The sequence below is a fragment of the Camelus ferus genome, chromosome 27 (genome assembly GCF_009834535.1).
Source record: "Camelus ferus isolate YT-003-E chromosome 27, BCGSAC_Cfer_1.0, whole genome shotgun sequence".
NCBI classification, from domain to species: domain Eukaryota; kingdom Metazoa; phylum Chordata; class Mammalia; order Artiodactyla; family Camelidae; genus Camelus; species Camelus ferus.
In genome coordinates, this window is record NC_045722.1 from 25,083,145 (window position 1) to 25,107,428 (window position 24,284).

At 39.5% G+C, this 24,284-nt stretch overlaps 3 non-coding genes across 3 annotated transcripts; all 3 read left to right on the plus strand.

The window, feature by feature from the left end:
• The first annotated feature begins 2,224 nt into the window (after positions 1–2,224).
• Positions 2,225–2,317, plus strand: LOC116660308. The gene has a single exon (XR_004315762.1). It is a non-coding gene; the product is annotated as a small nucleolar RNA SNORD116 (small nucleolar RNA).
• A 2,602-nt stretch (positions 2,318–4,919) lies between these two features.
• Positions 4,920–5,004, plus strand: LOC116660311. The gene has a single exon (XR_004315765.1). It is a non-coding gene; the product is annotated as a small nucleolar RNA SNORD116 (small nucleolar RNA).
• A 2,799-nt stretch (positions 5,005–7,803) lies between these two features.
• Positions 7,804–7,885, plus strand: LOC116660312. Its single transcript, XR_004315766.1, has one exon. It is a non-coding gene; the product is annotated as a small nucleolar RNA SNORD116 (small nucleolar RNA).
• The last annotated feature ends 16,399 nt before the right edge of the window (positions 7,886–24,284 follow it).

The following is a 24,284-nucleotide window of genomic DNA, read 5'->3' on the forward strand; positions in this document are numbered from 1 at the left end:
GGGACTGGGTGGCGGTGCTAGCCCTGCAGCTCCCTACTGCACCCACTGCCGCCGTGTCGGTGCCAGGGCACAAGCACGGGGCGTGCTGAGGACTCAGCGCTGCCTCCAAGCATCTGCGGTAGCTGATGGCCGAGACCGGAAGGGAAGGGTCCGGTGAGGTTAACTCTGGCGTGGTTTTGTGTGTTTTCCTGAGCCACGCTGTCGTCCTGTTGTTCCTCCTGCTGTGCTGGAAGTCTGAGGAATGTGTCTGTTTGAAGAGGGTCTGTCCATAAAAGCCTAGGGAGGAAGGCTTTTCTGGTCCATATGGATGGGCAGTGCTAGCAGACCCCTGAAGCCTTGGCTTGCTGACTCGTCCAAGAGACTCCCAAAAGGTGTCTTGCAGGAACCTGGGAGAGATCCGCTGGCAGCCGGGCTCCAGATGACTGACAGAAACATGGCCTTTAGCCCCTTGGCCTCTTGGTCCATGAATGTGCAATGTTCAAGTGTTCCTTTAGGCGGGAGCCACGTTTCTGGCCCAGAGGGTCCCCTTCCCCATGGCATGTGCTGACCTTTAGCCCTGCTAGTGCGTGGGCATGGCATATGTTTGCTGAGGTCCTGGATGGGCTGCTGTGGACAGCCACCTCCTCATGTCGCCCAGTTCAAAGATTCCTTTCCCGGGAGAGGTCTTCTGTGATTGGACTTTCTGTGGTCCTCATGAACGGGCCATTGGATCTCTGTGAGGCCCTTTGTGGAGTTACTGTGCGGAGAAGGGATCCAAGGTTGAGTATCGAGGGGGTAGCTTCACCCATGTGGACATCCTTCCTGACCATCTCCGCTGAAGCTCGGTGTCTGGCCTGTACGCGGATTAAGTGAAGATGCCTGCAGGGTAACTGGCCCTTGGTCCGTTCGCACAAATGTTTGGACCGGGATGCCGAGTGTTTGAACTTTCCTTCGAAGGTCAGGGGCGCCAAACTGCCCCCCAGGTGGGTCTCGGCAGCTGCTGGACACGCGAGTGTCCTGGTTGCTGTGGGGTTCGGCCCTGGCTCATTGAGGCTCCCCACCACTTCTCCTCTGGGCGTTCTCACCCGCCCTGTGGAGGCGTTTGGGCAGAACTCACAGGCACAGGCTTCTTGATTGGAGCAGCTCCGAGGTGTGACTTGTATACAGACTGCTTGTGCCCTGGAGCCTGGATCAGGGTGGTGTGACCTTTCATGTACATGGTTTTGGGGTTGACATCCATAGGCACTGGGTAGAGCCTCCAGGTACGCCTATCCTGTGGAGGCCTTTGGCGCCAGAATGACTTCGTCAATATCCCATCCAGGGCCAGGAAATTGCTGTAGGTTGGTGCGGTTGGCTCTGAGCAGAAGGAATGGCTGTCGGAGAGAAGGAATCCTTGGCCTATTGCAGCGGCCCCGAGAGGGCCAAGATGACATGGCCACTTTGGAAGCAGAGGTCTCTGGTCCTTTTCTGGATGGGCAGGCTTCTGTGGAACGGAGAGCAAAGCGTGCATTTTCAGGCCCTGTGATCTTTAGGGGGGCAAAGAGGAAACACAGGAAACCAGACCGAGATACAGCCGCACACTCACGCCCATCGGCAGGCACACAGAAGCACACATACAGACGCACACACACAGAGGCACACACACACACACACACACACAGCCAGAGGCATGCACACACTCACACACACACACCCATCAAAATCCCATATGCCAAGTCCCCTCCCCTAGTGGGCTGGGACACGCATTGATTGGTGTCCCAGGAAAGAGGAAGGTGGGTAATTGATTGCGGGCTTCCCCATAGATAAAGGTTGATTGGCATGAAGCTTGCTCTCTGAGAACCTGGGTCCACCTCTGAAGCGTGCATGTGATTTCTGTCCCCTTGCCAGGTGGAGTGGCCAGGCCAGCCTTGCCGTCAGCCAAGACAAGACGTCCCTGTCGTTTTCTGGTGACTGCTGGTGGCCGGAAGTCCCCCAAGCAGTGGGTCGGCCCCAGGGTGCTGACCCTTCCCAGGGATCTCTCAGGATGACGGTACGCCTTCCCCTCCCCCACCCCAAGTCCTGGCGTCTCCTTTCGGGTTTTCTCTGACTGCCCGAAAGTCGGGCAAGAAAGATGGACGGTGGCTGTTTCTCAGTGGCTTGCTGGCTCTGGTTTGCTCAGCTTGCTGGAGGTCTCCGAGCTCGTCGGCTCCTCTGTGGAGCCGCCCAGCCTGCCGCGTTGAGTTCTCCAGCATGCCAGCACGTGCTCGGATCGATGATGACTCCCTCATATGCATTCCTTGGAAATCTGAACAAAATGAGTGAGAACTCACTACCGTCGTTCTCATCGAAACTGAGGTCCAGCACGTTGCCCCCCCGGGGGCTAGGGCATAGTTAGGCGTGAGGGGCAGCTTGCCCTTGTTCCCACTGCTGCAAACACCCCCCACGGCGCCAGCATTAGACAGCCTCCCGTCTGAGGGTCGGTCGTGTGCAAGCATTCGTCGAGGCAGCTGGAATCGGAGGTCGCTGTTTGAGTGGCCGTTGTGGGATGTGACAGTGGCCAGGTCCTCTGCTGCTGGTCGAAGGGGGAGTGCCAAATTGGCCAAGGCCCTGTGAGCAGGTGGCATGGATAAGTTGGTTTGAGGCAGCTGCATGCTGTTTGGGGTGTGGCCCGAGGTCGAGTGTGTCTCCGAGCCCAGGAGAAGAGGTGTGGGTGTTTGTTCCCATGGAGCAGCAGTGGAGGCGTGTGCCATGCGTGATCTGGACTTCCTTCGTCTTGGTGAGGACTGCTGAGTGCCCAGTGGCTATGCGGCGTTTCCCGGTGGGTGAAGTGCCGGGAGCAGGCTGAGGGACTGGGTGGCGGTGCTAGCCCTGCAGCTCCCTACTGCACCCACTGCCGCCGTGTCGGTGCCAGGGCACAAGCACGGGGCGTGCTGAGGACTCAGCGCTGCCTCCAAGCATCTGCGGTAGCTGATGGCCGAGACCGGAAGGGAAGGGTCCGGTGAGGTTAACTCTGGCGTGGTTTTGTGTGTTTTCCTGAGCCACGCTGTCGTCCTGTTGTTCCTCCTGCTGTGCTGGAAGTCTGAGGAATGTGTCTGTTTGAAGAGGGTCTGTCCATAAAAGCCTAGGGAGGAAGGCTTTTCTGGTCCATATGGATGGGCAGTGCTAGCAGACCCCTGAAGTCTTGGCTTGCTGACTCGTCCAAGAGACTCCCAAAAGGTGTCTTGCAGGAACCTGGGAGAGATCCGCTGGCAGCCGGGCTCCAGATGACTGACAGAAACATGGCCTTTAGCCCCTTGGCCTCTTGGTCCATGAATGTGCAATGTTCAAGTGTTCCTTTAGGCGGGAGCCACGTTTCTGGCCCAGAGGGTCCCCTTCCCCATGGCATGTGCTGACCTTTAGCCCTGCTAGTGCGTGGGCATGGCATATGTTTGCTGAGGTCCTGGATGGGCTGCTGTTGGCAGTGTGCTTCTCATGTCTCCCTAGTCGATTATTGTTTTCTAAAAAGTGTTCTTCTTTTCATTTTTTACTATCATTTTCCTTAATTGGACATTGAATCTCTTTTTAACTTTGGTTCTTTTTCTGTGCTCAGATGTTGTCCTAGGCTGTGTTTCCTTGGTTCGCCTTTTCCCAGTTCACATGCTGTCTTTCTGTTCCCTATATTCCTGCTACCCCTCTTCAAGTAATGTCTGAGGATCTTTCTTTATCAACTACCCCTCGTTTTGTGTGTATAATTTGTGGACTAATCGAGTGTTTTTTCTTTTGTTCAAAATTCAGTGCCCTGACTCTTTCCCCATGTGGTTATAGACAGTTATTTGTCACACTTGTGCCCTATTTTCTTTGTCTTTGCACCCACGATTATGTTGTCTTCACAGCATTCCTCCCCTGTCTTTGAGCATGCCTTCTACATGTTTTGAGTCATAGCTCACAGGAAGTGTTTTCTGGATTCTCATGATATAGGAACTTGAGTTGAATACAGAATACTTGTGTCCTGGAGCCAGTTTCAGGGTGCTGTGAAGTTTCAAGTCAATGGTTTCTTTGTTGACATAGGCACTCGGTTTTGCCTCCATGTCCACATCACTTGTGTTCACCTGCCCCTACACATTGTCCTCATGGATATCACTTCCATGCATGGAAAATTTGCATTGTTTGATTTAGGTTGCTTTGACAGTATTAGTGACTGTTATATAGCTTAGCCATTTTCAGCTGCTTCTGTTGTTTCAAGATGACATGGGCACTTTGTAATGTAAGGGTCTTCTGCCGTTTTGTGGCAGGGCGGGTGTCTATGGCACTGAGTATAAATCATGCATTTTCAGGTACTGAGCTCCCCTGGAAGAAACACAGTGACACACAGAGATCCAGTTTGGCAATACATCCACATACCCACTCACAGAGACACACTCACACACGCACAAATACACACACATATGCCATGCTGTCTACCCTCGTTGGGTCAGGCACACATTCATTGGGACTCAAGGGATTGAGGAATGAATGTCGCAGATAGAGTGCTTATCCCCAGATAACAGTTGTTTTGCATGGAGCATGCTCTCTGAGAAGCTGGGTCCAATTCTGAATCATGCATGTGATTTCTGTCCACTTGTCAGATGGAGGTGTTTGGCCAGGCTTATCAATACTCAAGAGAAGGAGACCTTCCCATTTTCTGGTGACTGGTGGTGGCCGGAGGTTGTGGAAGGAAATGGGTGTTCTCAGGGTGAGTACCCTTCCTGTGGATCACTCAGGATGACAGTATGCATTCCTCTTACCCTCGCCAAGTCCTGGCATTTGCTTTTGGATTTTCTTTGACTTATCGAGTTGTGCCCAAAAGGATTTATTGTTGCTGTTGCTCAGTGGCTTGCTGGCTCTGTATTCCCCAGGCAGCTGGAGGTCTCTGAGCTTATTGGCTCCTCTGTGGCACTGATCAGCCTGCCTTGTTGAGTTCTCCAGCATGCCAGCAAGTGCTCGGATCAATGATGACTCCCTCATGTGCATTCCTTGAAAATCTGAACATGATGAGTGAGAACACACTACTGTAGTCCTCAGAGGTGCTGGGGCTGTGTTGGGTTGGTGCCAGGATGGGGCTGATTGACTGGGTTGCAGTGCTAGCCTTCACAGCTTCCCTGTTGCACCTAGTGACCCAGGGCTGTTGCCAAAGGCTGAAGCATGGAATATGCCGAGGTCTCAGTGCTGCCTTCCAGCATCTCAGGAGGCTGATGGCCTAGACTGGAAGGGAAGATTATGGTGAGGTCAGGGCTAGTGTGATATTGTTTGATTTCTTGAAACACACTCTACTCATTTTTCTCTTTCTGCCATCCTGGGATTCCTAGGTCCCTTGGTTTGTTTGGTTTTTCTGGGCCTCCATGTGGCTCTTGCTAACCCTACACGAGGTGCTGAAAGTTTTTTCTTTAGAGTGGGATGTCTAAGATTCTCACTGTGCTAAGTGAGACTCCAACATACCAAAATCAATAGTTTCTCTTGGTTCAAGCAGCTCAGTTACATGAGATGACCCAACCTGTGTCACCCAGGTTTTAGCCTTTTGGGGTACAGAAAGAGCTTCTTCAGTCCAGAAATCTTCCAAGCTATGTAAGTGAGAATGCCTGCAGTGTAGGGATTACTCGGCCAGCTGATCAATGAATGTGTGTTACAAATCTTTGCTCACTTTTGCTCTGCTTCTATAATTTAACTTAGAGTCAGCAGTTGTTTTCATATGAAAGAATTCATTTTTCTCACCCTGAGAAGTGAAATGATGGGGTATATCATAACTCAATCTGCTATCCAAACCTCACAGTTCAGTGATTCCAGTTGGAATTCCAGCACTGGTAAGCATTTGTCCTAAAGTACTGACATTCCTCTTAGAGCACTGTAACATTCCAGTGATGCTAAGACTCCGGCCAAGCTAGCTGACTATGAGACTAGGTCATTGCCTGTGGTCATTGGTCTCCGTGACTGAAAACCGTGGGTCATCGTGCCTGAGGGTGTTGGAATCCTGAGAGCTCCGTATCTCTTATTTAATACCCTTTTACAAATGTACCTGTACTGATGATGACTTCAAAAGTGGGTCTCAGAGGAGTCTGAAGAAAATGATTGACACAGTCAGTTCTGTGAGGAAAGGTACAGCACAGGGCGCTGTACTAGCCAGAAAAAGTGGAAGGAGTTCAATTGAGAAGTAGCACCAACAGGGACCATGGTGTTTGAAAGCTAACCTGATCACATAAATTACAGGAAATAAATTTTACAATTGTCTATAGCTATCTGAGTGTCTAGTGGCTGAAAATACTGGACAGTATTTATTCTGTTGGAGGTTAGAGATTAACACAATTAATATATTTGAAATGCTGTCAGAAACATCATAGGAGACAAATACATTAGTTTATTTTAGCATGGGGACACATTTTTGAACTCTACCACACGCCTGGCAGACCAGTGGACACATTTATTTCTCCCCTCTCCACATTTCACTTTATTCCTGCATGCAGCATGGGTCAAGTGCTGGGTTTCATATGAAAGAGAGGTGAAATGAAGGAGCATATTGAGAATAATCCTGCCTTCCCATCTTTAAGGTCCACTCTCAAACTGGTAAGCATTTTGTCCTAAGAAAACTACCTTCCTCTTAGGGGCAATGTAATATCCCAATAATAGTAAGTCTTTGATATGCTGGAGCCTAGGGAAGTGACTGTGACATTGGATCTCCATGACTGAATAGGGCAAGTCATTGTGACCATAGGTAATGAACTTCTTGTGTTTTTATATAGATTTCATGTCTTCCACCCTCAATGTGTTTTAAATGTGTATAAGAGAGATATTGGTTATAATGCATGGTTCTGAGGCATGTGCACTGGGGAACTTTGAGACTAATGTCTTATAAAAATTAATCTGTGTATCACTATGTTCCAAAGAGTGAATGTAACTCTTTGTTAATGTAGCTAGTCGAGTGACTATCTAGGGTCAATGTTATGTAAGCTTTTAATATTTGACATTCCATTAAGAAGATTTTGTTTCTCAACTTCACTAATTTCTCCTTGTGCTTTGTAGTTGGAAGTGATGTTGAATGGAAGGTGCATTTTGTCGCTCAGAATTCTCACCACCACACCAAAGAAGGGCTGGTTTTGTCATTGGTAGCAGCTTTCTCAACTGGGAATAACAAGAATAGTGTTTCAGAGACAACAACACAATTTTCAATAAGTTTTTTTGCAGGATAATTCATTCATTTCTAAGAAATCAGGAATTCATATGGTTTTTGAAGACTGTAAATTCAAATACTGTGAGGCATTAATAACATGGTGAGTTATTCATGCTTTGTGTCTCCTTTATTTCCAGAATTTTTGCTCTTTCTTTGCTGAGATGAATAGTTTAAAACATCTAAGTAAAGAAATGAATTAATATAGGTAAATGCAGGTGCACAGTGAATTAATTAATCTTTTGCTTGGTTGATACATCGCCATTATTATTTCTCATCTTTACTTATATTTACTCTATTACTACATATATTTACTCTACAGTACAAGATGGACCAAGAGCTGGGTTTCACATGAAAGAGTTTTTTTCCTCCCCTTGAGATCAGACATGAAGAAGAATTTCAAGAATAATTCTGCCTCTCATCTTTATGGGACACTGGGAATTTTCATGCTGGTAAGCAATTTGTCCTGAAGATACTGACATTCCACTCAGGGAATTGTAACCCCTCAGTGACAATGAGACTCTGGCTGTGCTAGCCAGCCATGGAGTCATCAGTGATGCTGGCCTCCATGGTTGAATAGCGTGGACCAGCGTGTCCCAGGGAAAGGGAGTCCTGGGAGCTCTGTGTCTGCCACATATCTCAGGATCAAGCTCTCTTGTACAAATGTGCCTGGATCGATGATGACTTCAAAAATAGATCTCCTTGGAATCTGAACAAAATGAGTGACAGGATCACTTATGTGAGCTGAGGTCCAGCACAAGAGACCATGCTAGGCAGAAGTGTGGAGGAATATTCCATTTGCTCAGCTAGTGGTGCCTCCCAAAATGGACAACAATTTTGGAAAACTATGATGTTGGCATACACTAAAGGAAATGAATTATACAGAGACTAGGTAACCACTGTGGAGTGACAAATCTTTGAGTGACTGGCAGGCAGCACCCTCACAACCATGGAGAACAAGCGCAAGAGTAATGGACCCTGTGGGGAATGGTTGTGCTTACACTTGAGCCATTCACGCAGCTCCGTTAGATGTTACAGCCTGTTGTGATGCTCAGCGTGTTTAGGTCTGTTAGACAGTCAGTTAGAAAGAAATGATTAGTTTTTGCTTGTCATTCCTCTCTTCAATAAAAGAAATATGGAAAATCGAAGAGTTGATTGTATTGATTACATTAGCTTATGACCTGTTTTAATTTGCTTGCTAACCCGTCAAAAGATTAGAGTAAGATTTTTCTTGTCACTCAGGGAGAAATTTTCTAGATATTTGATTACAGATTAAATTAGATACTTCATTAAACACGTTTAACATGAAATGATTAAATTTCCAATTCTTGGAATTTTATGTGGATATCTTTGGCTAATATTCATATTCTTTCAATGGGTTTATATCTTTAAAGGGAAGTTTTAACTTCAGTAAATAATAGTCAGAGGGAATTTTTAGTCAAATTTGTGAACAAGGTCTTAGAAAAATTGATTTTCTATAACTACCCTTTTCTAGGTAACAAACATAATTTTTCTACTTATATAGATGTTCAAGTGAATTCTGTAGTTAATTCCTTATTACTTTTGTCAGTTAACATTCAACTGAGAAGGTTTTGTTTCACAACTTCCTTTGTTTCCTCTGTGCTTTGTAGACTGGAAATGATTTGGGAATTACATGGAATACTCACCACCATAAACTAGTGTTGGTTTTGTTGTTCTCACCTGTTCCCTTTCCTGGGATGAAACAAAACAATGCACTCCAAAGGTAATAACCAATTTTAAACAAATTTCCTTTTTATGATTTGTAATCAAGTACATAATTGGTTTTGTAAAGTATCTGTTAATCCAAATAATGTGTTATTAATTATCCAGCAAGTTGTCCAATATTTTTGTCTCCTTTTTGTGAAACATTCTATTTCAGTAATATGAGTATAATGATATGAAGGTACATAATAAACCCTCTTGTTTAGTGCATTTTTGACAAATAGACATATATAATCTAATTTTTCTATATTTTTACTCTATTTCCACAGGTATTGACCAGTAGCTGAGTTTCATATGAAAGAGCTTATTTCTTCCTCTTGAGAGGTGACATGAAGGAAAGTATTAAAATATAATTTCATAGTCTCATCCTCAAGAACCAGTGGGAGTTCTAACATCAGTAAGCCTTTTGTCCTGAAAATACTGACATTCCTCTTAGGACACTGTAACATGCATATGACAGTGAAACTCTGGCTGTGCTGGTCAATCATGAGGGTGTCACTGACTGATGACTGGTCTCCATTATTGAATAGGTCAGCTTGTCTAAAGGTATCAGAACCCTGAGTGCTCAGTGCCTACCACATACCTTAGGATCAAAGCCCCTTTTACTAATGTGTCTGGATCATTTATGACTTCGAATCTGGATCTCATTGGAATATGAACAAACTGAGTGGCATGGTCACTTGTCAGCTAAGGTGCCTCTCTTGGACCATAGGAGGCAAAATTGTGGGGGGCGTTCAGCTGGTCTAGTAGCAGTACCAGCCAGGACTAGAGTGTTTGAAAGCTCACCTGACTGCATATATTAAGGGAAATGAGTTGTACAGAGGTACATAAATGTCTGGTTTAGGGATGATGGCATGGCACCATCCACTCACTCACAGTCATCAGACTCTGGGAACCAGCACATGAGTAGTGAGACCCAGAAGATACGTTTTTGTCTACTTTGAGCCGTTCGCACAACTTTCTTAGATGCTGCAGTCTGGTTAGTGAGTGGTAGTCTATCCAGGTAGATTACATAGTCACTTCAAAAGATACTATGTCTTTACTTATCAATTTTTTGGATAAAGCAAATATATGGAAATTTAAGAGTAGTTTCTATCTACAGGAATATCTTAGAGCATAGTTTGACTTGATTATTAGCTCAGTCATAAGAATTCAAGAACTTTTTTTTCTTTTCACCCAACAGTAAACTTTCTAGACATTTGGATGATAGATTCAAGTAGATGGGCACTCAATCTTTTTAATTGTGAAATTGTTGCTTTTTCAATTCTTGGCATTTTATTGGTTAATATTCATATTCCTTTAGTCTGTTTCATATGTATTTTAAGAGAGATCCCAATTTTAATGAGTGATGCTGAGGGTCCTTTAGAGAAACTTTGGCCAGGTCTTAGGACAAACAACTTTCTGTAGTCTCCTGTTCCATGGAACATGTGTATTTTTGTCATGCCACACAGTTGGTCAGCAAACGTATATAATTAATTCCTTATAATTTCTTCTCAATTAATATTCAATTCGCAAGGTTTTCCTTCTCAATAACTCTAATTTCCTCTGTGGCTTGTAGGTTGGAAAAAGCACTGGAATTGCATGGGGTTCTCAGCCACCTCACCAAGGCAGAGATGGCTTTGTTATTTCTACCAGCTCCCTTATCTAAGAAGAAATACAATGATGCACTCTCATTTTTTATAAATTTTCCCTGGGTTGTTGTAATTATTTTTAAGTAATCAAGAATTTAATCAGAGTCTGTCCATTCAACAGTGTGAGGCCTTAATAATCTGGTGATTCTTTGAGGCTCCTTTTTTGTTCTTTTCCAGAATTTTTGTATTTTCTCAGTCTTCCTGTGGATGCCTCATATAGGAATTAAGTGTGGAGGTGATGTCAAGGCTGTTGCTCACCACTGTGGCAGAGAGAAGCTTTTTCTACTGAAGGATGTGCTTGCCCGATGTCACTGAACCCTCAGCTGTGTGGCCCGATGAGCATCTCCCTGACATTAGGACAGGAAATATTTCATGGTGAGAGGCCTCAGCATCCGACTTATCCTCTCTGCCCAGTCCCAACCCCTCTAGTCACATGTCTGTAATTATTGTGCCTGTGCGAGTCCTGCCTGCATTGCTGTGACCATACTGTGTAGCATCAGGCACAGGATAACCCTGTGCATCCTCTGCAAACTGCCAGGTTCCCGAGCTCAGGCAGGTTAAGTGCTGCAGGTGACTTTTAGGTGACTGTTCTTTATTTTCCTATCATAGCTTCTTGCAGTTTCCTCCTCCCCAAGCCATTGGATCATCTTTGGGGATAAAATAATTCTGAGGTTGAATTTACAGAAATACATGTGTGTTGTTGGGATTGACTTGTTCACCAGGCCAACATTTTCCTGGAATTTTAAGCACATTCAGACAGTCTGACTGCACATTTCATTTGTCTGGCAGAAAATGTTGAACAATATTTGCTCTTATGGAGGCCGTAGACTGACACAATTAATATTGTTAGAATAACATTAGAAATATCCCAGTAGTGCAATTCATTAGCTTATTTAGCAGGAAGGAACATGTTGAACCCTACTGTCTTGTGCCTGACAGACCAATGAACAGGTTTGCTTCTAATCTTTCCACATTTTTATTCTATTCCCACAGGTCAAAAAGGATAGAGCTCGGGTTTCAAATGAAAATGTTTATTCCTTCCCTTGAGATACGAATGAAGGAAAGGCCCATCCTCAGGGGCCAGTGGGAATCCTCAGGGCAGTATGTCCCTAGAATACTGACATTCCTTCTAAGGATCCTGTAACACTCCACATACTGCAAGGCACATCTACGATAGCTGTGGAGCCTGGACCATTGATGAGGGGTCTTCTCTGTGACTGCGGAGGGTGGGTAAGTGATGAACTTTGGAGTTTCTTTCACTTTCTGAGCTGAACAGTTGCCCTATTTTAGAAACTCTTGTTATCAGTGATGACTCTAATAATGGGTCACATTTGAAAATCTGAACAAAATGAGATCCACAATCACTTCTGTGAAACTGAGGTCCAGCAGAGATACCTACACCCAGCAAAATATTTACAGATCAGTGTTTTTATCGGTATGGTCCCAGAAAGCACTGTGGTGTTGGAAAGCTAAGCAGCTCGCGTGCATTAGAGGAACTGAATTGCACAGTGTCTACACGTATCTAATTTGGGGATGAAGTTGCTACTCTTTGAGTCATCAGCTGGTAGCATAAATATACTTGTAGTAAACAGACCCTGGGGAATTTGCACACGAGTCATGAAAATTCTACAAATGGTTGTCCCTGCACTTGAGCCATTCACATAGCTGTCTGAGCTGCTGGAAGCTTCTGAATGATGATCGGCCTCTTGAGGACTATTTACAGACGGTCCAAATACAAACTGATTGTGAATCTTTACTTTTCTCTAGTAAGTGAAACAAATATATGATAATTCAGAAGTAAGTATCATATGTGGAATCCTTGCAATATATTTTAATTTACTTGCCAACCAGTCACTGGGATTTGAATTATTGGATTTTTTGTTTGTTTGTTTTTCTCAACTGAGTGAGCAACACCTGAGTACTGGCTTCAACCACATAACGTATTAAACATTTTCAGATGTAAAATGATTAAATTTCTAGTTCTTGGCTTTTTTTTAAACATGGATTTCTGTAACCACTTGTATACACCCTCAATGGATTTCTAATGTGTTTAAAGAAAGATCCCAGTTAAAATGAATAAAGTTATGGAGGATGAAAAAATTTTTCTAAACTAACATGTTCCAAGGAGCAAGCAATTATTGTTCTTGTCATATTGATCGCCCAGTGAATATCTTTAATGTATTCCTTATAGCAACTTGTTACTAAATATTCCATTAGGAAAGTTTTGTTTCTATACTCCCTAATTTCCTTTGTACCTTGTAGATTGAAAGTGATGTTGGAGAGAAGGGATATTTTGCTGCCTGGAATTCTCACTGCCACCCCAAAGTGCCATTTTTTTGTCACTTGGACCAGCTTCTTTCTCTGGGAAAAATCAGAACAATGCACTCCAGAGGTAATTTCCAATTTTAATAAATGTATATTCCTAGATAGCTTTTTATTATTTTATTAAGTAATTTAGAATTCTATTGATTTTGTGAAGTATCTGTTAAAACCCAAAGAGTGTGAGGCATTAATAATCTGGTGAGTCATATGAGATACTCCTTTCCTCGAATTTTTGCACTATCTTCCTTTTGAATAATATCAGAAAGATCTCATTTGAGTGATAAATTAATTTGCATTATATGCATATACATAGTGAACCCTTCTGTCTTATATTTAGTTGACAAATGGACTCATTCTGCTTGTCATCTTGACACACATTTATTCTTTCCCACAGGTTGGCTTGGACCAAAAACTGGGTTTCATATGGATAAGATTTATTGCTTCCCCTTGAGATAAGACATATAGGAAAGTGTTGGGAATAATTATTTCTCCCATCCTAAGAGGCCTGTGTTAATTCTCAAAAAGGTAAGCATTTTGTCCTAAGAACACTGATATTATCTTAGGGAATTGCAATGCTCCAATGGCAATGAGAGTCTGACTAAGTTAGTCAAACATGAAACTGGGTCACTGATTGTGTTTGCTGGTCTCCATGACATAATGGCATGATTGCTGTGTCCAGTGGTGATGGAATTCTTGGTGTTTAGTATATGTCCTATTTCAGGCTCATAGTTGCTTTTATAAACATGCCAGAGCCATTGAAAATAGTACAATAGGGGAAAATCTAATACCAGAAAAGGCAGCTAAGAATGAACAGATAAACCAAAAAGGTATAAGACATCTAGAAAACATATAGGAAAATAGCAGACATAAATCCAACCACATAATAATAAATTTAAAAGACAGAAACTAGGGGATTCCATTTTAAAAAATTAAAGGTATACATTGTTTATGAGAGAGACACTTTAGAACAAAAACACAAACTGGTTGAAAGAAAAAGGATGGGAAAATTATGCCATGCAGATAATACCCAGAAGAGAACTGAAGTGGCTATTCCGACATAAGAAAGAATAGTCTTTGGTAAAATATTACTAGAAGTGAAGAAGGATGTTATATGATAGAAGGTCTAATTAAACTGGAATACATAACAGTTATAAACATTGTTACCTAACAACAGGGTCTCAAATTACATAAAGCAAAAACTGACGTGCTTGAAGGCATAACTAGCCAACTCAGTGATGGTATCTGGACTCTTCAGTACCCTCGCCTTAACAATTGATAGATCATTGTAGAGAATCAGTGGTTACAGCATACTTGAGCACTCTTATCACCCAGCTTGATCTGACATATGTAGAATGCTTCACCCAACAACAGCAGGACACGATTTATTTTCAAATACATGTGGAACATTCTCCAGCATAGATCATATGCTAAGTTATAAACATGAAACCAATGAACTTTAAAAGAGACTGAGCTCACGTAGAGTATGTTCTATGACCACAGGAGAATTAAATTAGAAATCAAAACAAATCAATCTGGGAAATTTCTAAATTTTTGGAAATTAACATATCTTACAAGAACCCATGGATCCAAGAAAATTATAAGAACATGTAGAACTAAGTGGAGATACAACTAAAGCCATGGCTAGAATGAAACTTATCATTTTAAATTATTATATCAGAAAAGAGGAACTATATCAAATAAGTAATCTAAGCTTCAACCCTAAGAAACAAGAAAGAGACTAAATTAGAAAATTAAACCCAAATCAAGGAAAAGGAACTAAATAATAAAGGTCTGAGCAAAGGTCAATGATATCAAAATAACATCCCAAATAACTTCAGGGAAAACCCATGAAACCAAAAGTTAGATTTCTACCGATTAATGAAATTGATGAGACTTTAGTTAGACTGACCAAGAAACAAAGTGAGATGTAATCACTAAAATTAGGAATGAAAGAGGGGGCATCGCTACGGATTCTGTATATTCCATCAGGCAAGCTATCGTTTATCTCACTGTTTTCTTGAGGGAAGGTGGTTATGGAGGAAAGCAAGGTTCTAGTTGCCCTTTAAACTCAGTAACATGCCATTGATATTTAGATTCTTATTGTTACCAACACTTACCTCTGTGAAGTTTCCAGAAGACCTCTTGACAATATACCATCACTCATTCAAATTTATCTGTTGCTAAGCAGTGGTTTGTTTGTTTTCACTTGTCAGTGGTTTAATCTATTTTGGGAGGACTCGTAATCACATCAAACACATACATTAATAATATGATGAGTCCTCCGTGGTTTCCATTCCTGTAGATTCCAGGATTTTTGACATTTCAGTTCTTAGCTCAAAGCATAAAGGCATTGGGCATTAAGAGTGCTTGAATAGTTCCTTCCTTTTAGGAATGAAGATGATATTAGGCCAAAATGAGATATGTGATTGAGAGAATATCCCTAACACCTCAGCAGTGTGTCCTGTTGACAGAGCATTTGAAGAGAATGGGAAACTGCCCCCCAAACACAGTTCATGACAGACTAGGACACTCTGCACTCCTTACCCAATTTAGTTCTTTTTCTCAAATTAACATACATTTATGATACTTCCATATCTTGACAATTATAAATAATATTGCTATTAATAGCAGGGTGTATGTATCTTTTTGAAATAAACCTTATTTTGTGGTTGGCTTTATTCCTTTGATAACTATGTAAGTTTAAAAAGCTAAAGCTCTAAATGTTCTTAGAGTGAAACAATGAACAGTACATATATGTAAATTTTAAAAATTTGTGCAGTATATTGTGTATATGTATTTACATGCAATATATTGTATATGTTGCAGTCAAATTGTAACAATTCTACCTAATAAAACTGAAAAATGAAAAAAAAAAATAACATGCACAGTGCATAGTCGATATCATCCTCCTGGGGTGAAAAATTGGTTCTTGGGGATCAAAAGAAACCTTAAATACTTCAGTGGTTCATGGCCTGCCAAACAGCCATAGTACATAAGCAGATATACAGCATACCTGTGGGCAGGGTGCAGGGAGGAATGAAGACTAGGAGGAAATGTCTAAAAAGGATGTCCAGGAAGGATATCCTTTAATGTACTAGTTAAAATTTTACACCTTTACATGAATCTAGTATTTCAATATGTTTATTGATTGATAAGATAATAGAAGAAAATCTGTAAATACATTTGATAAAATTTGTGATATGGTGTTCTGCAGATGACTCCAGAGAGAGTATTAGGGACTTTGAGATAGATACACAGTTTTACATTTGTTCATTGGGTAATCAGCAAAGTGGAAATCAGTAAATCACATGTAAGCCATTTTTCTCCACATTTGTGAGAATAATTTGAATACAGTAATCAAGTGTGTTCTTCATTTTGTCACATCTAGACTATTATAGTTACATTAAGGTTGTTTATAAATGATGACTTATGTTAGATGCCTTTGTCAAAATCATAGATAAAAATACTGTATTTATGGATGTCTTTTAGATGAAGAATAATTAATACACTTCTGATTATTGCACAGGACTGTACCTTTTCACTAGAGTATTGCTTTAGGGAAAACTTTAGATTATTGTTTGGAAAAAAGTAATTTAGTTTAATCCAATCTTTCTAGGTATTTAGATATCATTGGCATGCATTTTTTTTCCTAAGGATGGTCTTTTGAAAATTTATAAGCTAGAAACAATTTTCTTTTGCCAATGGAATTGTTGGGACCTTCTGTTGGACTTCACCAGGTTGTAACACAGAAACCATGTTTTCATTGATCTCTACATAATAGTAAAAAAAACTGTCTTATAGCATTTAGTCTTAATGGAATGGGAGTATTTTATCTTGCTAAAGTAAGTATTGGGTAGCCACTCTCTGAGTCTATTGGACCTCAGGGGGAAGGGAGAACCATGTATGTATGAAGGTTGTGCACATAACACACAAAGGACTTTGCAACGTCCAACCATCCCAGTCTGTGTGTAGCACAGAATAGCCACACATGATTTTTTTTATTGTTAAATTAGGTTACATGCATGTGTGCTTGGGTATAACTTATATATACATGTAGGTGCATTTATATTTATATCTGCATATATCATTTCCTAAAATACTATTTTTTCCTCTTTTTTTTTTTTTTTCTGCCTGTCAGGTGATAGAGCCTAGAAGGAAAGGAAAACTGTCTATTCATTTGCCGAAGCTCTTGAATGTCAGCTCTAGAGAATAAAGTGGCCGCATACTTCTCCGTCAGTGTTCTGTCTTCCCACCTGTGGTCTTTTGGACACACCTGCAGGTATGCTACGTGGGCAGGGAACTGCATGTTTATTAGAGATAGACATTGATAGATTTTGCTCTTCTTAAGCTTAATGACATTTGGTTGTAACTAAGTTGCATTAAAAACACACCCAAGAGCCAGATGAGAATGAGAATAATAATGGGAAGTTAGAGTTTGGGCCATAACAGATCTTCCTAAATGGGAGTATTTCCTCAAGTACTCTATCCTAAAACTAAATCTACCTCTATAAGACCACTTACTAAGTTACTGCTCTGCTCTTTATTTGTACAATTCATTCATCAAGTGGAGTTTTAATTTCTTATGACCTTGATGTTTTTGAGTTCATTTTTGTGACGCAAGCACATTATGGGTCATCAGGCATACAGTAGGCGCTCAATAAACTTTTATTGAGAATAGATATATACGTAGATTAGAATGATTTTGTAAATATCCTGGCCAACTAAGCAGAAAAAGTAAACAATAAAAAAAGAAATGTAGTTTTCAGTGGGATCCAGGCCATCCAGTCAGTTTGGAAATGCACAGGAAAAAAGGGCTGTGATGCGAGGTGCTGATGCTGAAATGTGCAGAGTTACATAGCAGCTGGCTATAATTCCAGAGCTGTGTAGCAGAGTGGGAACCAGCTTCCAAATGAAATCAATATGGAAGAGTACCAAAGAGTGACTTCCTAGCTTCTAGTTGAATTTCCTTTCTCATTGGAAGTGGTGTTTCTTTTTTTTTTTTTTTCTCCCCCTTGTAAGGTAACTTCTTGGGAACTCTTTTGGGAATGAATGATACCAGAAAAATCCCTAAAACAAGATTCTTCAGACAGAGCCCTTCGCCTACCTGTTGTCCAAGGGCTGCCCTCTGAAGGTAAGATTTTTGTCAGAATAGTCCTTGCTCTCTAAGCGCAAGTATGTCTAGGTAGAAAAATAGACGTTAATTTTCTGAAGATTGATGACTTATGGTTACATTCTAATTGACTCCCAGGGCCAAACTGCATGAGTGAAGAGATACAGTGCTTCTTGCATACCTTCATAGCTTTTCTATATCTCAGTTACTATGTTTACTATTAATACAAAGAATTTCCTTAACTTTTCTTATCCAATAAATTAAACTCCTTGGCTGGATCCATTGTGTTACCAGAGAATTATTATGTGTGGGAGATATAGTAGATTCTCAGTAATTATTAGACTGGTGGGTAGATAAGTAGTTTTGCCTGAAATAATTGATTAAATAAATGAGTGAGCTAGAATTTTAAGGAGCCAAACACAGAGGAGAAAAGACAGATAAAAAATCTGAGATAGTTGGAGATCTCCATGATTTTTTAGCCAAGTAAAGGAGAAAAGGTATCACAAGTGTTTGGCATCCTTGATTTTAGGGAGTTTAAAAGTCATTTTTCTGGCCACAACAGGCACTCAGCTGCTGAAAATGTGGCTCTGGGTATTCTGGGTAGATTTGTTCCAGCACATGTGGAGGAAGAGTGTACAAAGATTTCACAGCCCCTTAGAAAATGTGTTCCTCACCTTTGTCAATTTTCCCCACTGTGTCCTTGCAGGTGATGACCATAAAGATGAGGTGGATTTGTTACTGTGGTTGCCATTACTTCTACCACCAGCTTCTCCCAAACAATGCTACAGTCTTCTTTATGCATGGGAACTCTTCTCTCGCCTGTGTTGCAGTGGACACCTCCTGCAGATAAGAAATGCTTAACTGAGAAATGCTCATGTTGGGATATCATCGATGAGACTTTAATTTGGGCATGGTGACTGTTTCCCTTGCTTCCACTTGACTCAATCCCAGGAGCCTCAGTAGAGGAACTATTATTGCACAAGAAACTCAAAATGATGGAATTTCTCAGTGCTCCCATAAATAAATTTATAATATTCATTTGCCATGTGGTAAATTTAAAAAATAAGATCTATTAAATTTTTTTTCAAAAATTCAAAGCGTATTTAGACATCTAATATATAAATTAAGTGCCCTACTCTCTCCCAATTCTCTCAGAGTTTTCCTCTATTAAGGGAGTTGTGTGCATTCTTTAATTGGATAGATGCGCACGCACACGCACACACAAGCAATTTTGGGGGAGTTCTGAAAGTGGAGCTATATTGTACACATTATTCTGCAAATTTCCTTTCATTTAACAGTTTTTTCAATGCCCTTTTTCTGTTTCAGTAATACATATCTGTGTCATTTGTTGAATGACTGCATGACTGTTTTGTATATGAAAAATAATTAAATGTTTAAGCATTTCTCATTCATAGATATTTATGTTAGCACCAAATTTCTGTGCAATGAACCTCCCTATATATCAATTATTTGCATTTGTCTATTATATCATAATAAATTACTTAGCAGTTGAAATACTGGGATTAAGTATATGCACATTTCAAACTTTGAAAATGATCACAAGATTTCCTTAAAAATGTGGTAACGACTTTATCCTCAAATGGCAATGAATAAGATTGCCAGCTTTCCCACAACCTCCCAGATAATGAATTTTATGAATATTTAAAATCTTTGCCAGTGTGATAGCCCAAACTATTGTCTTAAATTGTATTTCTTTTGGTTTTTGAGTTTGATCATTTTTTTCATGTTTATTAGCCATCTGTATTTTTTAATTTTCTCTTTATGTCCAGTTTTGGGGGTAGGGGGATGTTTGGTCTCTTCCTGGTTTCAAAGAGCTCATTTATATTGGGGGAATAAGCTTTGGAATGTCAAGCATTACAGATATTTTTTACACACTTTTAAACTTCATTTTTGTTATAAGAATGTGTATGATTGTTATATGTCTGAGTATAACCATGTTCGCTTCTATGGCTTCTGAGTTTCATGTCATTTTGGAAAGATATTTTTACTGATCCCATAAAACTCTTCACCTATGTTAACTTCTAATTATTTTGTCCTTTTTAAATTCAAATTCTTAAGTCATGGGAAATTTTTTTTAATTTGAAATCTTAAAGTTGCCCAGTTATTTGCCATTACTTGCGATTATTTGCCAATAATTGCCCATTTATCTGTAATGCCATCTTGCACATATGCTGTACCCTCATTTGTGACTGGCTCCATTTTTGTTCTGTGGATCTGTGTGTCTCTTCTGCCTCCTGTCTCATGTGTCTTCTTGTTGGAAGAAATTACAGTATACACTGCAATTTCATCAATTTTAATAAATTAATTTAGGCGAGAATTGTTTTTTAATAATATGTCTTCCTATCCAAGAACAAGGTACGTCTTCCTTTTTATTCAATAATTTTAATTAGTGTTAATATTTTTACTTTGTGGTGGGACTATCTTCTTTCAGTTTATTTTCTTACTTGATAATTTTTCTGTATCTGAAAGTTTTGTTTTGTTTTTGGGGGGTAAATGGTCTCCTTACTCTTTCTCATGGCTTTTCAGATTTTTTTTTTCAAATTGTATACTAAATCCTTTGCAAATACTAATAATTGGGATTTTCCCCTTCCAAATGATCTGGTAGCTATATTGATAAAATTCACTGACTGGTACTTTCAGAACATTTAAACAATTGTGGAAATACCACCCACCCTTGATTTAATTAGGTTTTAAAGGATACTTCTTGGGTCTGACCAGCATGTTGCTGCTGGTCTATTGCCCCAAAAGACTCTCAGAAACACCCATGATCAAGCAAAACTGAATTTATTAAACCTACTGCACCAAGGGAAAGCACCATTTTGACGAAGCTTAGCAGCATTTCAAAAGCAGAAAATTGGAGTTTTGGGGGGATAGGCTGATGTGGTTGAAGGCAGGATTTTCAAGACAGGGAACAGGTTACAAGAGGGCAAAATTTGTCATGCAGTAGTTTAAAGTTGGTGAAAGAGTAAGATGAGGACCTTGACGTGGGTTTAGACAATCAAATTTTTGTCTGATGAATGAGCTATTTCCCTATATGAGTAAGATGTTATCAATGATGGAAGAGTTATTTGCTTAGATGAGCAAACTGAAATTATTTATTGGTTTACAGGTCTATCTTGTTTATAGGAACCCTGCTGAGGGTGGTATCAGGTCTTGGTTCCTGCAGGTAAGTTATTTTGTTGTAGGTGGTCTCAGTCATCAAAGTAAGATGCTAATTTTAAATTTGAGATATTTTTGTATATCATGTTAGGAAAAGTCCCTCACCTTTTTTTTTGTTTGTTTATTTGTGTCTAAGGAATTTTAATCAAAGCCAGGTGGTGGGGGTAATCAAATGCTTTTTGTATAAACAAGTATATTATTCTTTAATTAAACTTTTATCATTGTGGAGTAATTCATTTTTTAGTATTAAAATTTCCTTTTATTGTTCATTCAACAAAGCATTTTTGGTTCAAAAAAGTTATACTTCAAAAATTTACTACTGGATTATGAGTATCTTAATTTGATTTGGAATTTCTTCAAGTTACTATTAAATGAAAGGGATCGATAATTTACTTTTTTGTTCTATTTTTGTCATGTTTGGATATTATATTTTATGGTTGTGTTAAAATAATTTTAAGGGTTTTCTTTTTGCTTTGTGTTCTAGAATGGGTTGAAAAGCTTTAGTGTTAATATCAACAGTTAACTGAGCACATCATTTACATCTTCTGAACTCTGTTTTTGGTGGTTTGGAGTAGAACTGAAGTTAACTGTGGAAAATATTCTCACTTTTTCCTATGGTTTTTTCCTATTTTTCGTTGCTTTATAGCTTATATTTAACTTGTTTTCTACTAGAGAATCACAATCCAAGCAGATTTTCAGATACAATAGGTTGAATTAATACAAAGTGTTCTTTCATCATTCTACTGAATTCTCTGGTCTCAATATTCATTTTCATTCCAGTTTTGGTTATTTCTACTATATCTTTTTTAATGAAATAAGTTTGATTCATGAATTTTTAGCATCACTAGCTCTCTGTTTCCCTCTCCCCTAATCAGCTCTTTGGTATAATTTATCAGTGTGGTTTTTTTTAATGTTATAATTTATTTATATATGTTTCTGTATTCCATTGTGTTTTTTTCTAATAAATTCTTAAACATGTGTAATCCACTGATATTCCCTTGTTCTTGATAATGAAAGATTTTCTCTGTTCTGAATTTTATAGTTTCATTATTGACACATTTTAAACTTCAGAGTATGAGGTGAAAAGAACAGTGAACTTGCAAATACCAGGAACCCAATTTCCACTATTATGAACATTTTGCCATGTTCACTTCATGGTATTTTTAAAGTAATTTTAAATAAGTAGAGAAATCATAGCACTGCTTTTCCCTCAGAAGCATTTTTCAAATTTAATTTTTAAAGTCTTAATATATGTTAACAGAATTCAAAATTTACAGAGGGATTTTCAGTGAAAAGTAATTCATTTATCTTTTCAATCCAGTCTTCCATTACCACCCAATTTCCCCTTCCTGGAGACAACTAGTGTTACAGTTTCTTGTTTTTCCTTTCAGACATATACATATGCACACATACACTACACACATCACATAGGTACATCCCAAAATGTATGTGAGTATAACACACATCATATATACACATCCCAAAATGTATGTGAGTATGTACATAGATACACACACACATACTTTTATAATGTTCTGTACTTCCTTTTATTTTATATACATGTAACATATAAATATTTTAATATTTCTAGAATATCATCTTAGTAATGAGGAGCTTCCTTATTATTTTTAATATTTATACTTTTACACAGGTAAAATTTACATAGTTAAATGCATAGACCTTAATTGTGTAATTCAATGAGTTTTCTTAAAAGTATATACCTATGTAACTATTGCCTTATTCAGGAAGTATAATTTTATTTTTTATTACTTGAGAACCTCCCCTACTGTCTCCTTCCAGAGGAGCCCAATTCTGATAGGAAACCGTGATCTGATTTCTATCATCATTGATTAATTTTGCCTTTTCTTGCAATTGATTAATTGGAACCACACAGTGTGTCTGACTTCTTCCACTCATCATCATGATATTGTGATTTATCCACATTATTCCCATACCAGTAATTTAAAAATATTTTTTCTTTTTAATTGTAGAGTAACATTGCATTGAAAGTACATATTATAATTTGTTTATCCATTCTTCTGTTGATGGACATGTGAGTTTTTTCCAGTTTTTAACTATTTTTAATATGTTAGTAAATCTCTTATGCAATTACCTCAAAATGATTATTTGCTTAATTATAAGATATTTTGCTTAACTTTGTAAGAAACTGTCAAGAAGTCTTTTAAAGAAGTAGAAACTTTTCACACTCTCCACCAGTGGCATATAATATTTTAATTACTATCCATCATGACCAACATTTGAAATTGTCATTTTTTAAAATTTTATTCACTTGAGTGGGTATGAGGGGTTAAAATCTTATTGTGACTTCAGTTTATAGTTTGGTCATTTAAGAAGATAAAATAATTTTCATAAGGTTAGCTGCCAGGGGGAGGGTATAGCTCAGTGGTAGAGCACACACCTAACATATACAAGATCCTGGGTCCAACCCCCAGTACCTCCATTAAAATAAACAAATAAGCCTAATTACCTCGCCCCCCCATGTCTATAAGTAATAAAGGTAGTTTTCATTAAAAAATAAGAAGTTTTTGAAAGGTTAGCTGCCTGTTACAAATCTTTGGTAAAGTTGGTTTAATTTTCCCAAAATTTTATTTATGTTGAAGTAATTTTAGACTTACAGGAAATTTGCAAAAGCAGTACAGAGAGTTCTTGTATATTCTTTACCTTACCCTGCTTTCCTCATGTTAACGTCTTATATAACCATTATTATAATATTAGTACATATAACAATTATTGAAATACGTAAATACTATTAAGTAGTCTGGAGAGCATATTTGAATTTTGCCAATTGTCCCACAAATGTCCCTTTTTTCTAGTTCAAGATCCAATTCAAGATTCTATATTGCATTTATTTGTCATGTGTCTTTGCCTCTGTGCCCACTCCTAAGTCTGGGGGAGTTTCTCAGTCTTTCTTTCTATGTCATAACCTAGACACATTTGAGGAAAATGAGACTGTAATTTCGTACAAAGGTCCTCAGTATGGATGTGTGTAGTACTTTCTCATGATTAGATTGGGGTCGTGTGCTTTTGGCAGTGAGTGCTTTTCAGTGGATCATGTCAGTAGGGCATGAAGTCAATATGTCTTATTTCTGATGATGTTACATACGATCACTTGGTTAAAGTTGTGTATACCAGGTTTCTCCACTGC